The sequence below is a fragment of the Arachis hypogaea genome, chromosome 15 (assembly GCF_003086295.3).
Source record: "Arachis hypogaea cultivar Tifrunner chromosome 15, arahy.Tifrunner.gnm2.J5K5, whole genome shotgun sequence".
NCBI classification, from domain to species: domain Eukaryota; kingdom Viridiplantae; phylum Streptophyta; class Magnoliopsida; order Fabales; family Fabaceae; genus Arachis; species Arachis hypogaea.
Window position 1 is genome coordinate 68,818,388 of NC_092050.1, and position 16,852 is coordinate 68,835,239.

The window sequence follows — 16,852 nt, forward strand, 5'->3', positions numbered from 1 at the left end:
AGCATAACCAAATTTGGAGCAGCAAATCAAGTTAGGGTTTGGTAAAATTAATATTGATTAATTGTGTTTGAGTTGTGTGATTATGATATGGTTTGGTTATGGTTGAAATTGATTTTTTATATGAGTGATTCTTGTTGAAATTTTGATGAAATTTGATGATATTCAAGCTATGAAACATGTTCTTGAGTGCAGCTGGAAAAACAAACCCTAGACCTTAAATTAGGGTTAAATTTGTGTTGTAATGAAGGGGAAAATATGGGGCTTTAGCGGCTGCAATTTTATTTTGAATTATGGTAAAAATCGGTTGCTGAAAAGATTGAAAAACTGGTGAAAACAAAGAAAGAATCTGAAAAATTTATGAAGAACACGAAGAACACTTTGAGTGTGATGAAGAACATTGAAGAACACCTTTTAGATCTCAAAAAGGGCAAGGTTGTAAATATTTTGGTGTTTGGGGGGTTATTTTGTAATTTCTAAAAGTTAGGGTGGTTAAAGTAGAAATATTAAAAGTTATGGGTGGTAAAAAGTAAATTTTAAAGGTTAAAAGGTAAAGGTAAGGTAATTTTAGAAAATTTAATAATATAATAATAAAAAATAATAAAATATTAAATAATATTATTTAATTAAAAAATAAAAAATAATGCGGAAAAGGCAGTTTTTTGTAAAATCTTTAGAAAGACAATTTTAAATTCAAAATCTCATAATTACCTTCATAAAATACTTAGGAAGTGGTAATAACATATTAGTGAGGCAAAGACAAAGGAAAGATAAAAGGTTGAAGAAAAGATAAAAATCGAAGAAAAAGTCTGTAAAGTTTTAATGACAGAAACAAACAGAGATTAGTGAACAAACTAGGAGCAACATAGTTAGTTCTTGAGTTGCGCCTAGGGTTAGGTATAATATGAAAGTTAAACTGTTTCAGTATAGACTTAATGAACCTATACTTGGGACAGGCTAACTATTCATACTGAAATTTACATAAACTTTAAATACATACGTTAAACAGAAAAAAGAGTAACCAGAGCAGAAAAAAGGGATACAGAGAAAAGAGTAATCACAGCAGAGTAAAAAGACAAAGAGAAAAGAGTAATATGATAATAAGGAGAATAGAGAACAAATAGAGGGCTTGTTGAAAGGGTCATTTGTTGCATTAAGGCAATTCCAGAGAAATTTGTGTGTTCATCTGCTGCATTGAGGTAGTCGGATAGATGGTGGTGTCCCCATTGAGAGCGCTTTCCTAGGATACTTAGCTATAATACTATTCTATAAGTTAGAAGACTCTTAGATAGGTATCGAGAAATCACTTAACTAGCATATGTTTCTGTAAGTCAAAGGACTCTTACAGTGAGTATGTTGGACAGACCAGCTCCGCCCTCCAAGTCAAAGGACTCTTGTGATGGGTATTGCCAACAGGGAAGCCTTACCTGGTCAAAAGACTCCGGGTAACGTTGGGAGCAGGTATGTAACCGACAAATGAGCTCATTACCTGCATTAGGGCTAGACATGCATCATACTTGATTGTGCATTTCCTATGTTGTGACTGTTGTATGAATGTATGTTTTCTCTATTTGTATTCTATTCTTTGTATTTGTGTTTATTTTCTTGTATTCTTTTATTTGTGTTCTACTTTCTGTTTTATCTATTTTCAATATTTTTCTGTATCTTCTATTTACTGCTTCTCTGTATTCTGCTATTTATTTGCTAAACAACACAGAATTAATGAACTAAACTAATAACCCCGGCCCTACTAAGAACTCCCCAGTTCTTACCCCTTCTCTCTCCCTTCCCCCTTCAGATGGAAGCTGGAGTACCCTTCCGTAATCTACTGATGACCGTTTCGCAAAGAGGATTTTGCTCTAGGTAGTCTTCTGAGTCTAGGGTGAATCTCGTTCTCTTTTTATATGTATATACTGTAAAACCAGCCAACGTCTGCACCCCGTTCATATGCGCACTTTAGCCTAAATCCTGTGTACGAGACTCCTGTTATGTGGCTACTTGATGGAGTACCAGTGGGACGTCATGTTGCAATGTAAGATTGTGCAGAGGAGTAGTAGACGACCGTCCACCTTTTGATGACATTCGACCTGACTCGAGTTTTGAAGACCTAGAATGTACCTTCCCTCTTTTTAGTAGTTTAGAGGGACTAGGTGACTATAGAGTCTAGGCTAGCCTGGGTGCCAGCTTAGGGACTTCTTGAATAGGTCAGGGCCTAGGATGTTGTATGTATATATATATGTATATAGTTATTATCTAGCAATATCTAGGGGTGTTCTAACTAAAGATCTTTTCTCTAATAAAGGCTGGATAACTGAATGTTGTTAACTGTTTGAGATGTATATAAATGTAGTTGTTTATAACTATTTTATCTGTTATTATTTGTGAATTGATTATGAATGATTCTGATTATTAATCCAAACGTTTTCAAAAAAAAAGTACCTCGCAAAATAACCACGCTTTTAACAATGAATCAGGCTCATATAATAAATAATAGGTAACAATTAGGAGGACAAGTTGGTAGCGCTCAGTTTCTGGTATGATCTAGGCATACTGAAAATTGGGTGTTACATTGTATTTTCTGTTCTCTTGTTCTTATTGCATGATCATTTCCATCTATGTCTTAAAGTTATAAAATGTTCCATATGTGTCTCACCTTGTTTAAAAGAAAATTTTAATTGAAAAGAATTGAGAGATACATAAATTTCAAGTTATATAATAAGAATAGTTCAATTATTTTAATGTGGTGGCGTTTCTTTTGTTTTCTGAATGTATGAATAAACAGTGCATATTTGAAGTTGGAATTTTAGAATGTTGGCTCTTGAAAGAATGATGAAAAAGGAAAAGTATTATTGGTAATCTAAAAAAATCCAAAAATTGATTCTTAAAGCAAGAAAAATCAGCAAAAAGAAAAAGAAAAGCATGTTGCAAAAGAAAAAAAAATAATATATATATGCATGCGAAAAAAAATATATAGCGAAAAAGAACAATAATAAATAAAAAGTAGAAAAAGCCAATAGCTCTTTAAACCAAAAGGCAAGGGTAAAAGGATCCAAATATCCTAAGAGTGTGCTTAAGAACTCTAAACACCTCTATCTGGGGATTCTAGCAATGCTTAATCATAATCTGAAAGGGTTCACCCAGTTAAAGTGTCTGTGGCATTTATGTATCCGGTGGTAATACTGGAAAACAAAGTTGTTAGGGTCATGGCCAAGACTCTAAAAGCTGTGTTCAAGAATAAAAAAGAACTGAACTAGGAGAGTCAATAATACGATTTGGATTCTAAGTTTCTAAAGAGACCAACATTTCTGAGTTTCAATGGATAGTGAGATGCCAAAACTATTCAGAAGCAAAAAGCTATTAAGTCCCGCTCATCTAATTGAAACTGAGCTTCATTGAAAACTCTGATATTTATTATATCTTACTCTTCTTTTTATCCTCCTGTGTTTTAGTTGCTTGGGGACAAGCAACAGTTTAAGTTTGGTGTTGTGATGAGCGGATATTTTATACGCTTTTTGGCATCATTTTCATATAATTTTTAGCATGTTTTGTTTAGTTTTTATTATATTTTCATAGGTTTTAGTGTAAAATTCATATTTTTAGATTCTACTTTGATTTTGTGTGTTTTTGTGCAATTTCAGGTATTTTCTAGCTGAAATTGAGCAGCTGGAGCAAAAGTTAGCAAAAGACTGATTCAGAGACAAAGAAAACACTGCAGATGCTGTCCGAATCTGACCTCCTTGCACTCAGAAGACCTTTTTTGGAGCTACAGAAGTCTCAATTGGGCGTTCTCAACAATAGTGGAAAGCTGACTTCAGAGCTTTCCAGAAATGTATAATAGTACATACTTTGCTTCAGATTAGAAGGCCTAAAACTGGCGTCCAACACTAGCCTCTTGCCCCATTCCAGGCGTCCAGCGCCCCCAAGGAGGAGACCAGCGTCCAAATGCCCAGAGAGGACCCCCTAGCTAGCGTTCAACGCCCAAGAGGCCTCCTAGCATGTGGATCTCATCAAAGCTTAGCCCAAACACTCACCAAGTGGGCCCCAAAAGTGGATTTTAGCACTAAAAGACTGTTTTACCCTTTCTTATGTAATCCTTAGTCATTAGTTTAGTATTTAAGGGATATTTTACATACTCATACAAGACCTTTATGCCATATTTTCGTTTACCACTATATTTTCTATCAGTATGAGTTTCTAAACCTCTTAGGTTGAGGGGAGAAGCCCTGCTGAGTTCTATGACTTAATAAAAGTATTACTGTTTCTTTTCAATCCGTGTTTGATTCAATTCTAAGATGTATATTCGCTCTTCAACTTGATGAATGGGATGATCCGTGACAATCAGCTCCGTTCTTCATACTAAGACCGCGTGCCTGACAACCACCCATGTTCTTCTTGGGTTCGTATGAATACAGATAAACCCCATTTTTAGGGTTTATCTTGTGTTGAATTTAGAATATTTTATCAACCTTTTCTCATATTTATTCAATGAAATAGCATGGTTTTGTGATTCTCCCTTGAATTTTGCTTAAATGTGAAAACATGCTTTTAGATCTTTAATTTGATGATTTTTATTCACCTTTGATTCCACTAGATGCCTTGATTTGTTTGTTAAGTGATTTCAGGTAGAAAGGGCTAGGAATGGATCAAAGGAGTGAAGAGGAAAGCATGCGAAATGGAGAACACATGAAAAAGCCAAAGATTTGGATATATTTATCCATGCGCACGCGCAATGTATGCGCAAGCGTGGATCGCGAAAATCTCAAGGGACGCGCATGCGTGCTGTACGCGTATGCGTCGGTGGCCGCACGTGATTTTTAAATAGAAAACATGCCCAACGAATTCTGAGGAACTGTGGGGCCCAGTTTGCAACCAACTTTGGCGCTAAAATGCATAAAAAGACCAAGGATTGAAGGGAATGGGAACCTTGCATCATTTTTTGCTCATTTTTACACATTAGGATTAGGATTAGTTAGTTTTAGAGAGAGAAGCTCTCACTTCTCTCTAGGATTAGAATTAGGATTAGGTTTAGGTCCATAATCTTAGATCTAGGTTTTGATCATGCTTTCATCTTCTTCTACCTCTCAATTCTTTGTTGTTGCAATCATCATTCTTCTATTCTTTTATTGTAATTTCCTTTATGTTGTTTCTATGCTTTGTTGTAGATCTACTATTGTTCCTTCTATTTTCTTCCAATTCAATTTGAGGTAATTTATAATAATTGTGTTCCTTTTGATTGTTGTTGTTAATCCTTTGTAATAATTGTTGTTAGATTCTATTCTTGTTGTCAATTTACTATGTTTTCCTTTTATGCCTTCTAAGTGTTTAATAAAATGCTTGGTTGGATTTTAGTATAGATTTTTCTCCTCTTGCCTTTGGTAGAGTAATTAGTGACTCTTGAGTTATCCAACTCCTTTGTTGATTGATAATTAGAAGTTGCTAATTGATTTGAATGCCTCTAAAGCTAGTCTTTCCTTTAGGAGTTGATTAGGACTTGAGAAATCAAATTGATTCATCCACTTGACTTTCTTCCATGGTTAGAGGTTAACTAAGTGGGAGAGTAATGGATAATTGTTGTCACAATTGAGGAAGATAACTAGGATAGGACTTCTAGTTCTCATACCTTGTCAAGAGCTTTATTAGTTGTTAGTTTATTTTCATTGTCATTTACTTTTCTTGTGTCTCATTCAAAACCCCAAAACATATCTCAACCAATAACAAGAACACTTTATTGTAATTCCTAGGGAGAACGACCCGAGGTTTGAATACTTCGGTTTATAAATTTAGAGGTTTGTTACTTGTGACAAACAATCTTTTGTATGAAAGGATTATTTGTTGGTTTAGAAACTATACTTGCAACGAGAATTCAATAGTGAAATTCTAAACCATCAAAAATCCAATCATCAAAATGGCACCGTTGCCGGGGAATTGCAATGGCGTTATGTTATTGGTTATTGTATATATGTGAATATTGTGAATAGGTTTGTCTTTTGCTTGTTTTCTAGTTTTTGATTAGTTTTATTTTGCTTTTCCACTATGAATTCTCACTTTGGCTATGAGTTTGGTTCTCACTATGTTGTAGAAAATGTGGACTTTAATCACAACATGTATCAAGGATGGAACACTTCAAGATGGGAGGAGCCTCAAGAAATTGATCACTCCTATTAGCAACAACCTTCGGATACTCATAGGTATAATCACCATCCTAATGCATGTCAATTCAATGGCTATCACTACAAGAAAATAGAATATTTGTAACAAAAACTTTGTAACAAATTTAAAATTGTTACAAAAAATTATTTTTTTGTAACAAAAATTAGTAATTGTTACATAATAATAATGTTTTGTAATAACAATACAATTTGTTACAAAACGTTTGATATTTTGTAACGACTTGATTTTTTTGTTACAAATTATATTGGTTTTTGTAACGAACCAGTGTTTTGTTGCAAAATTTTAAAATATTTTGTAACAAAAGATGAAGTTGTTGCAAAAGTTTAAAATATTTTTGTAACAAAATATCCATTTGTTTCTAAAATTCCAATTATTTTGTAACAAAAAATTAATTTGTTACAAAATTCAATATTGTTTCTAACAAGTTATTTGTTTGTTACAAAATACAAGAATTTTTGTAACTAAAAAAAATTATTTTAAAATGTTAAAATCTTTAAGATAATTTTATTTTATTTTAAAAATTTTATTTTTTAAAATATTATTTGTGTTAATTAATTATTTTTATAAAAAAAATTAAAGATTAAATGATTTATTTTTAAAAATGGTATATATTATTTTATATTTTTTTATAAAATTAATATATAATTTTACTAATAATTAAGTCTTAAATTTTGATTAAAAATTAAACTTTTAAATTAAAAAAATTAATTATTAAACATAAATAAAAAGGTAATTAAAATAAAGTTATGAGATTTTGAGTTTAAAATTAATTATAACTCATATAAATTTTATAAATATTTAGATATTTTTCACTTAGAATTTAAAACTTTAATAATTTGATTACTCCTAATTTTATTAAAAATACTTACTCTATACCCTAATTTTATTAAAATTCTCAAATAATAAATTTATTTTTTGAAAAACCCGAAACGGCCTCATTTTAGGTAGGGGTGTATATGGCCCAGTCTGATCTGAAGATTTGGCCCCGACTTGAAGGATTTTGAGGCATATTTGCCCGGACTCAAAGTGGTCCGAGACCAATCCAAAAAAAAATAATGAAACTAAAAGGAAGCATGAAACCGGGACCGGGCCATAGCTCGGGTCGCCCGGCCCGGCCTGGCCCGGTGAGCATCATTATGTGAACTTTTCATGCTAGCCTAGGGCACGCATTCAGTTCACGAAATACACATGCGGCATGCCTCAGTGCCTCATTGCCGCTGACCCTCTGTGCCTCACAAGCCTTCTCCATGACCCTGCCACAATCCCACCCTCAGAGCTCAGTCTCCTCTCATCCCTTCCCCGCAGGCCCTGACGACGGCACCATCAGTCTGTCCGGCGCATCCCTCTTTGTGCCTCTCACCAACCGTAGCACTCTTTCTCTCTCACCCCTCTCTCTGTCTCTCAACAGCACCATGATGGTGCCAGTCACCGCTCCCTATCCTCGGAGTCACGATGGTGGTGCATTGCTTCTCGGCTCCCAGTAACGACGTCTCTCTCGACGACGACAACTGCAAACAGCGACGAAGCTTCTCTGACCCTCAAGTCCTGAACGACGACGGCGACAACGACTGCTTCTGCCTCTGATCTTCTTCTCTTCTTTAACCCCTGCTCAAGTTGAGTTCAGGTAAATTATATGTTTTGAATTTCTAATTAGGGATTTGGTTATTAGAATTTCTGATTAGGGATTTGAATATTAGAATTTATGATTAGGGATTTAGGATTTTGATTATTGGAAATTTGAAATTTCTGATCAAGATTGCTTCTCTTCTGAAATTTGGGATATGGTTATTAGAAGTTCAGATTAGGTAAATTTGAAATTTGCTCTCTTTTCTTTCTGTTAGTGAATGGTTCTGAGTTTGTTCTTCCTGAGTTCCTGTTAATGTTTTGATTAAGGCTTTAGAATATTGATTGATTTTGTTCTTCCTGAGTTCCTATTAGTGTCAATCATTCAAACCCCCCTTTCATATATATAAAAAAATGTTAAGTCATTTCCTAGACCAGACTTAGATGATGGTTAATCTGATGGATGGAATGATATATTGATTTATTATATATATGGAATTAAAATTGATGAGATGATGTGTAAATACTAATATTTAAAGCCATTTGCATCCAAGTTATGTAGCTGAATTGATAGCAAGAAGAATATACATGTAAAAAAAATGTGAATATTCCTGTAAAGAGATTTTCAAAGAAAAAATACTATGAATTGTTAAATTGTACTGATTATAAATTTTGATTATTGATCTGTGGTTTATCACTAAAAATAAAGCTGTTTATTTTCATAATGTAATTGAAATAGGAAAAACTTAGAGATGGTAATATGAAGAGGAGAACTATTTAGCCAATTCATAATGTTTATTTTCAAAATGTTACTAGGTGTGAATAGTGTAAGAACTAAAGGATATAGAATGCTAATTGTTACCAAATTTGGATGAAAGTGAAATTATGTGTGTGATTTGTAATGTAGAGGGGTTATAGAAGGGTTATCCTCTAACTCCATATCTACTTGGTTTGTGTGTTTGAGGTGGGGTTATAGAAGGGTAAGGAAGCATGCACTGATTTTTTCTGCATTAATGTAGATAGTATATTTCTTGCTTGAGTCTGGAGTTGATATCAGTCTTAGGAACTATCGCTGTCAGGTACATGAAAAATCACAATTCAATCTAGTCCATATTTACTTAAGTTGAATTCATATGTGAGAAAATGGTTATTAAATTGGACTACAGATTTATAAAGCAGACTATCTAATCGGAGGTACCACACTCCACTTGGCTGCCTTGAATGGTCATACCAGATGCATTCGCCTCCTCCTTGCGGATTATATACCAAGCATCTCTGACACTTGAAAATTATTGAAGTCAGACGATTGTAAGTTGACATTAGAATTTGATTACAGGTACCTGCCTTTTTTGTCTGCATATGGCAGCATTGAATGGGCATGTTTAAAATGTGCGCTCTTAGAATTGGGACCTTCTGTCTCTGAGGTTACCATGGAAGATAGAACTACGATTGACTTAATTGGTAATTGTTTTAAGTTTTCGAATTAATGTGATAAAGTGATTTCAAATCTTTGCTTCGGAAAGTCAGCAACTCAGAATAGTGGATTAAATTTACTAGTACTACTCTTTGTTGATTGTTTCTATATTCCTGCGTCACTCATCTTTGTTTCTAAAATTCAATCAGGTTAACCTTGATATTCCTAATTGTGCTATAGTAATGTAGCCTAAAAGATGTTTAGAAAGTTGTATGATATATTGGCTTTGCCACTGATGAGCGGATAATTTATACGCTTTTTGGCATTGTTTTTAGTATGTTTTTAGTATATTTAAGCTAGTTTTTATTATGTTTTTATTAGTTTTTAAATAAAAATCACATTTCTGGACTTTACTATGAGTTTGTGTGTTTTTCTGTGATTTTAGGTATTTTCTGGCTGAAATTGAGGGACCTGAGCAAAAATCTGATTTAGAGGCTGAAAAAGGACTGCAGATGTTGTTGGATTCTGACCTCCCTACACTCGAAGTGGATTTTCTGGAGCTATAGAAGCCCAATTGGCACTCTCTCAATTGTGTTCGAAAGTAGACATTCTGGACTTTCCAGAAATATATAATAGTCCATACTTTGCCCAAGATTTGATGGCCCAAACTGGCGTTCAAAGTCAGCATAGAAATTCTGGCGTCAAAACGCCAGAACTGGCATAAAAGCTGGAGTTAAACGCCCAAATTGGCACAAAAGCTGGCGTTTAACTCTAAGAAAAGTCTCTACACGTGAAAGCTTCAATGCTCAGCCCAAACACACACCAAGTGGGCCCGGAAGTGGATTCTGCATCATTTACTCATTTCTGTAAACCCTAGGTTACTAGTTCTCTATAAGTAGGACCTTTTGCTATTGTATTTACAGACTTTTGATCTTTGATTAGTCTTATGCTATCTTAGACCTTTATGAGGGCTGGCCATTCGGCCATGCCTCGACCTTGTTCTTATGTATTTTCAACGGTGGAGTTTCTACACACCATAGATTAAGGTGTGGAGCTCTGCTATTCTTCATGAATTAATGCAAAGTACTACTGTTTTTCTATTCAATTCACGCCTACTTCTTCTCTAAGATATACACTTGTTCTTCAATATGATGAATGTGATGATTCGTGACACTCATCACCATTCTCACCTATGAACGCGTGCCTGACAACCACTTCCGTTCTATATGCAATCAAGCTTGAATGTGTATCTCTTAGGTTTCTAATCTAAGATTAGAACCTTCGTGGTATATGCTAGAATTATTGGCGGCCATTCCTGAGATCCGAAAAGTCTAAACCTTGTCTGTGGTATTCTGAGTAGGATCTGGGAAGGGATGACTGTGACGAGTTTCAAACTCGCGAGTGTTGGGCGTGTGACAGACGCAAAAGGATCAATGGATCCTATTCCAACATGATCGAGAACCGACAGATGATTAGCCGTGCGGTGACAGCGCATTTGGAATATTTTCACTGAGAGGACGGGAAGTAGCCATTGACAACGGTGATGCCCAACATAAAGCTTGCCATGGAAAGGAGTATGCATGATTGGAAGAAGGCAATAGGAAAGTAGAGGTTCAGAAGGAACAAAGCATCTTTATACGCCTATCTGAAATTCCTACCAATGAATTACATAAGTATCTCTATCTTTATTTTATGTTTTATTCATATTTTAATTATCAATTCTCCATAACCATTTGAATCCGCCTGACTGAGATTTACAAGGTGACCATAGCTTGCTTCAAGCCGACAGTCTCCGTTGGATCGACCCTTTCTCACGTAAGGCTTATTACTTGGACGACCCAGTGCACTTGCTGGTTAGTTGTGCGGAGTTCTGATAAAGAGTTGAGATTACAATTGTGCGTACCAAGTTGTTGGCGCCATTGATGATCACAATTTCGTGCACCAAGTTTTTGGCGTCGTTGTCGGAGATTGAACGAACAACAATTTCGCATTTGTTTCCGGCAATAAAAGTGCCAAGTTTTTGGTCCGGCAACAACACCAAGTTTTTGGCGCCGTTGACGGGGATTGTTCGAGTTTGGACAACTGATGGTTCATCTTGTTGCTTAGATTAGGTAATTTTATTTTATGTTTAAGCTTTTTACTTCTTATTTTCGAAAAAAAAATTTTCAAAAATACAAAAAAAATTTTCTATTCTGTTCTTCAGAGTTTTTAAGAATGAATTCTAGAGTTTCATGATGATTTGTTGAAGTCTGGCTGGTTGTGAAGCCATGTCTAATCTTTTGGACTGAGGTTTCAACTTATCATCACAAGAGCTTGTTGATTTCTATCAATTTTGCTGTTGAAAGTAATGATCTGCTAAAGCTTGGCTGGCCATTGGCCATGTCTAGTATTTTGGACCAAAGCTTTCACTGAAAGCTTGGCTGGCTAGTAAGCCATGTCTAATTCCTGGACCGGAGTTTTAGACTAACATTGCAATAATTCTCATTAAAAAGTTTGAATCCCTTTATTTTCCTTTCCATATAATTTTTGAAAAATCACAAAAAAATTTTATAAAATCATAAAAATAAAAAATATTTTATGTATCTTAGTGTCAATTTTTAAGTTTGGTGTCAATTGCATGTCTTTCTTCTTCTTGCATTTTTTCGAATATATGTAATATGTTCTTCATTGATCTTCAAGCTGTTCTTGATGATTCCATAGCTCTGATCTTTCTCTTATTTTGTGTCTTTTGTTATTTCTCATATGCATTTTCAATTTGTTATGGTCCTTAGTATACAAACTTCTAAGTTTGGTGTCTTGCATGCATTGTTTATTTGATCTTAGTTGCATCCTTTTTATTATTGTGTCTCGTCATTAGAAATTCAAAATTTTTTTTTAAAATGGTGTCTTTTCAAGTCAATAACACAGAGAATTGAAGATTCAGAATATTCAGCAGAGGAATTACACAGAAAAAGCTGGGCACTCAAAACGCCCAATGAAGAAGGAAAATTGGCGTTTAAACACCAGCCAGGGTACCTGGCTGGGCGTTAAACGCCCAAAAAGGTAGCATTTTGGGCGTTAAACGCCAGAATGGATGCCATTCTGGGCGTTTAACGCCAGGAGGACACTAGAGGGAAGATTTTGTTTTTAATTCAAATCTTTTTCAAATTTTCATAATTTTTCAAAATCAAATTTTTTTCAAATCATATCTTTTCAATCATATCTTTTCAAAATCAATTTCTTTTCAATTTTTTTATTTATTACTATTTTCGAAAATCCTTGCTACAATTAGTGATTTAATTCAAAATTTTCAAGTTGTTACTTGCCTATTAAGAAAGGATCAAAAGTTTTAATTCTAGAATCACATCTTTTAATTTCTTGTTGGTCAAGTAATCAACTTTAATTTTAAAAACTTTCTTCTTTTAAATTTGATTCTCAATCATATCTTCTTAATCATGTCTTTTCAATCACATTTTTTTCAAAATTAAGTTTCAATCATATCTTTTTGATTTCTAGTTTCAAAATCTTTTCCAAAAATCACTTAATTTCTCTCCCAATCTTAGTTTTCAAAAATCATTTACCAAATTTTCAAAATTTCTTTTAATTATTTCAAAATCTTTTACTGTATTTTCAAAAATTCTTCCCCTCTTCTCACATCCTTCTATTTAAAGGACTAGCACCTCTCCATTATCAACAATTCGAACTCTATCCCTCTTGATAAGTTCGAATTCTTTCTTCTCTACCTCATCCTTCTATTTTTATTTTCCTCTGACACCTCAAGGAATCTCTATACTGTGACATAGAGGATTCCATATTTTCTTCTCCTCCCTTTTCATATGAGCAGGAGCAAGGACAAAGGCATTCTTGTTGAAGCTGATCTTGAACCTGAAAGGACCTTGAAGAGAAAGCTAAGAGAAGCTAAAGTACAAATCTCTATAGAGGACCTAACAGAACTTTTCAAACAAGAAGAAGCCATGGCAGCCGAAAACAACAACAATGCCAACAATGCAAGGAAGGTGCTTGGTGACTTTACTGCACCTACTCCTAACTTTTATGGGAGAAGCATCTCAATCCCTGCCATTGGAGCAAACAACTTTGAGCTTAAGCCTCAATTAGTTTCTCTGATGCAATAGAATTGCAAGTTTCATGGACTTCCATTGGAAGATCCTCATCAGTTCTTAGCTGAATTTTTGCAAATCTGTGACACTGTCAAGACCAATGGGGTTGATCCCGAGGTCTACAAGCTTATGCTCTTTCCCTTTGCTGTAAGAGACAGAGCTAGAACATGGTTGGATTCAAAACCTAAAGAAAGCCTGAACTCTTGGGAAAAGCTATTCAATGCCTTCTTGGCAAAGTTCTTTCCACCTCAAAAATTGAGCAAGCTTAGAGAGGAAGTTCAAACCTTCAGATAGAAGGAAGGTGAATCCCTCTATGAAGCTTGGGAAAGATACAAACAATTGATCAGAAGGTGTCCTTCTGACATGCTTTCAGAATGGAGCATCATCGGTATCTTCTATGATGGTCTATCTGAACTGTCCAAGATGTCATTGGACAGCTCTGCTGGAGGATCTCTTCATCTGAAGAAGACGCCTACAGAAGCTCAAAAACTTATTGAAATGGTTGCAAATAACCAATTCATGTACACTTCTGAAAGGAATCCTGTGAATAATGGGACAAATCAGAAGAAAGGAGTTCTTGAGATTAATACTCTGAATGCCATATTGGCTCAGAACAAAATATTGACTCAACAAGTCAATATGATTTCTCAGAGTCTGTCTGGAATGCAAGCAGCAACAGTCAGTACCAAAGAAGCTTCATCTGAAGAAGAAGCTTATGATCCTGAGAACCCAGCAATGGAAGAGGTGAATTACATGGGAGAACCCTATGGAAACACCTATAATCCTTCATGGAGAAATCATCCAAACCTCTCATGGAAGGATCAACAGAGGCCTCAACAAGGCTTCAACAACAATAATGGTAGAAGAAATAGGTTTAGCAATGGCAAACCTTTTCCATCATCTTCTCAGCAACAAACAGAGAATTCTAAGCAGAACCATTCTGACTTAGCAACTGTAGTCTCTGATCTAATTAAAACCACTCAAAGTTTCATGACTGAAACAAGGTCCTCCATTAGAAATTTGGAGGCACAAGTAGGTTAGCTGAGTAAGAAAATTACTGAACTCCCTCCTAGTACTCTCCCAAGTAATACAGAAGAGAATCCAAAAAGAGAGTGCAAGGCCATCAACGTTACCCACTCGGCCGAACTTGGAAAAGAAGAAGAGGCAGTGATTTCCACTGAGGAAGACCTCAATGGACGTCCATTGGCCTCCAAGGAGTTCCCTAATGAGGAACCATGGGAATCTGAGGCTCACACTGAGACCATAGAGATTCCATTGAATTTACTTTTGCCATTCATGAGCTCTGATGAGTATTCTTCCTCTGGAGAGGATGAAGATGTTACTGAAGAACAAGTTGCTAAGTACCTTGGAGCAATCATGAAGCTAAATGCCAATCTATTTGGTAATGAGACTTGGGAGGATGAACCCCCCCTTTCTCACCAAAGAACTGGATGACTTGACTAGGCAGAAATTACCTCTGAAGAGACAAAATCCTGGAAAGTTTTCAATACCTTGTACCATAGGCATCATGACCTTTGAGAAGGCTCTGTGTGACCTAGGGTCAAGCATAAACCTCATACCTCTCTCTATAATGGAGAAGCTAGGAATCCTTGAGGTACAAGTTGCAAGAATCTCACTAGAGATGGCAGACAATTTAAGAAAACAGGCTTATGGACAAGTAGAGGATGTCTTGGTAAAGGTTGAAGGCCACTACATCCCTACTGATTTCATAATCCTAGATACTGGAAAATGTATGGATGAATCCATCATCCTTGGCAGACCCTTCCTAGCCACAGCAAGAGCTGTGATTGATGTTGACAGAGAAAAATTGGTCCTTCAAGTGAATGAGGACTCCCTTGTGTTTAAAGCTCAAGGATCTCCCTCTGTAACCATGGAGAGGAAGCATGAAAAGCTTCTCTCAATACAGAGTCAAACAAAATTCCCACATTAAAACTCTAAGTTTGGTGTTGGGAGGCCACAACCAAACTCTAAGTTTGGTGTTAAGAGGCCATCATCATGCTCTGAGTATCTATGAGGCTCCATGAGAGCCCACTGTCAAGCTACTGACATTAAAGAAGCGCTTGTTGGGAGGCAACCCAATTTTACTTATCTATGTTAAATTTCTATTTTCCATTGTTATTTTATGTTTTCTATAGGTTGATGATCATGTGAAGTCACAAAAACAATTGAAAAAGCAAAAACAAACTGAAAAATATAATGAAAAATAGCACACCCTGGAGGAGAAGCCTATTGGCGTTTAACGCCAGAAAAGGGCAAGAAGTTGGCGTTAAACGCCAGAAATGGGCAGCAGCCTGGCGTTTAACGCCAGGATTGGCAGCAGAAGGCGTTTTGCACGCCTAATTGGTGCAGGGATGAGAAATCCTTGACACCTCAGGATCTGTGGACCTCACAGAATCGCCACCAACCTCAACTCACTCTCTCTCTTTTTCACTCCTTTTCATAATACTCTTCCCCAAATACCCTTCACCAATCACCTCAATACCTCTTCCCCAAAAACCCCTCACCTATCAAATCCTACCCTCTTCTCCATAAACCCTTCACCAATCCACATCCATCCATCATAAACCCCACCTACCTCACCATTCAAATTCAAACCACTTTTCCTCCCAAACCCACCCATACATGGCCGAACCTTACCCTCTCTCCACTCCTATATAAACCCATCTTCACCCTTTCATTTTCACACATCTTCAACACTACTTCACCCCCTTGGCCGAAACACTACCCCCCTCCATCTCCTTTATTTCTTCTCCCTCTACTCTCTTCATTCTTCTTTTGCTCGAGGACGAGCAAACCTTCTAAGTTTGGTGTGGTAAAAGCGTTGCTTTTTGTTGTTTCATAACTATTTATGGCACCTAAGGCCGGAGAAATCTCTAGAAAGAGGAAAGTGAAGGCAAAAGCTTCCACCTCTGAGTTATGGAAAATGGAGAGATTCATCTCAAGAGTGCATCAAGACCACTTCTATGAAGTCGTGGCCAAGAAGAAAGTGATCCCCGAGGTCCCTTTCAAGCTCAAAAAGGGTGAATATCTGGAGATCCGACATGAGATTCGAAGAAGAGGTTGGGAAGTTCTCACCAACCCCATTCAACAAGTCGGAATCTTAATGGTTCAGGAGTTCTATGCCTATGCATGGATCACCAAGAACCATGATCAAAGTGTGAACCCGGACCCAAAGAATTGGCTTACAATGGTTCGGGGGAAATACTTAGATTTCAGTCTGGAAAATGTAAGGTTGGCATTCAACTTGCCCATGATGCAAGGAGATGCACACCCCTATACTAGAAGGGTCAACTTTGATCAAAGGTTGGACCAAGTCCTCATAGACATTTGTGAAGAGGGCACTCAATGAAAGAGAGATTCAAGAGGAAAGCCGGTTCAACTAAGAAGGCATGACCTCAAGCCCGTGGCTAGGGGGTGGTTGGAGTTCATCCAACGCTCAATCATTCCCACTAGCAACCGGTCTAAAGTTACTATAGACCAGGCTATCATGATCCATAGCATCATGATTGGAGAGGAAGTAGAAGTTCATGAGGTTATATCCCTAGAACTCTACAAGGTGGCGGACAAGTCCTCTACTTTGTCAAGGTTA

The 16,852-nt window shown here is 36.1% G+C and overlaps 1 non-coding gene across 1 annotated transcript; it reads right to left on the minus strand.

Moving 5' to 3' along the window:
• Nucleotides 1-13,503: 13,503 nt before the first annotated feature.
• On the minus strand, nucleotides 13,504-13,611 carry LOC112753493 (small nucleolar RNA R71). Its single transcript, XR_003177878.1, has one exon. It is a non-coding gene; the product is annotated as a small nucleolar RNA R71 (small nucleolar RNA).
• Between the last annotated feature and the right edge of the window lie 3,241 nt (nucleotides 13,612-16,852).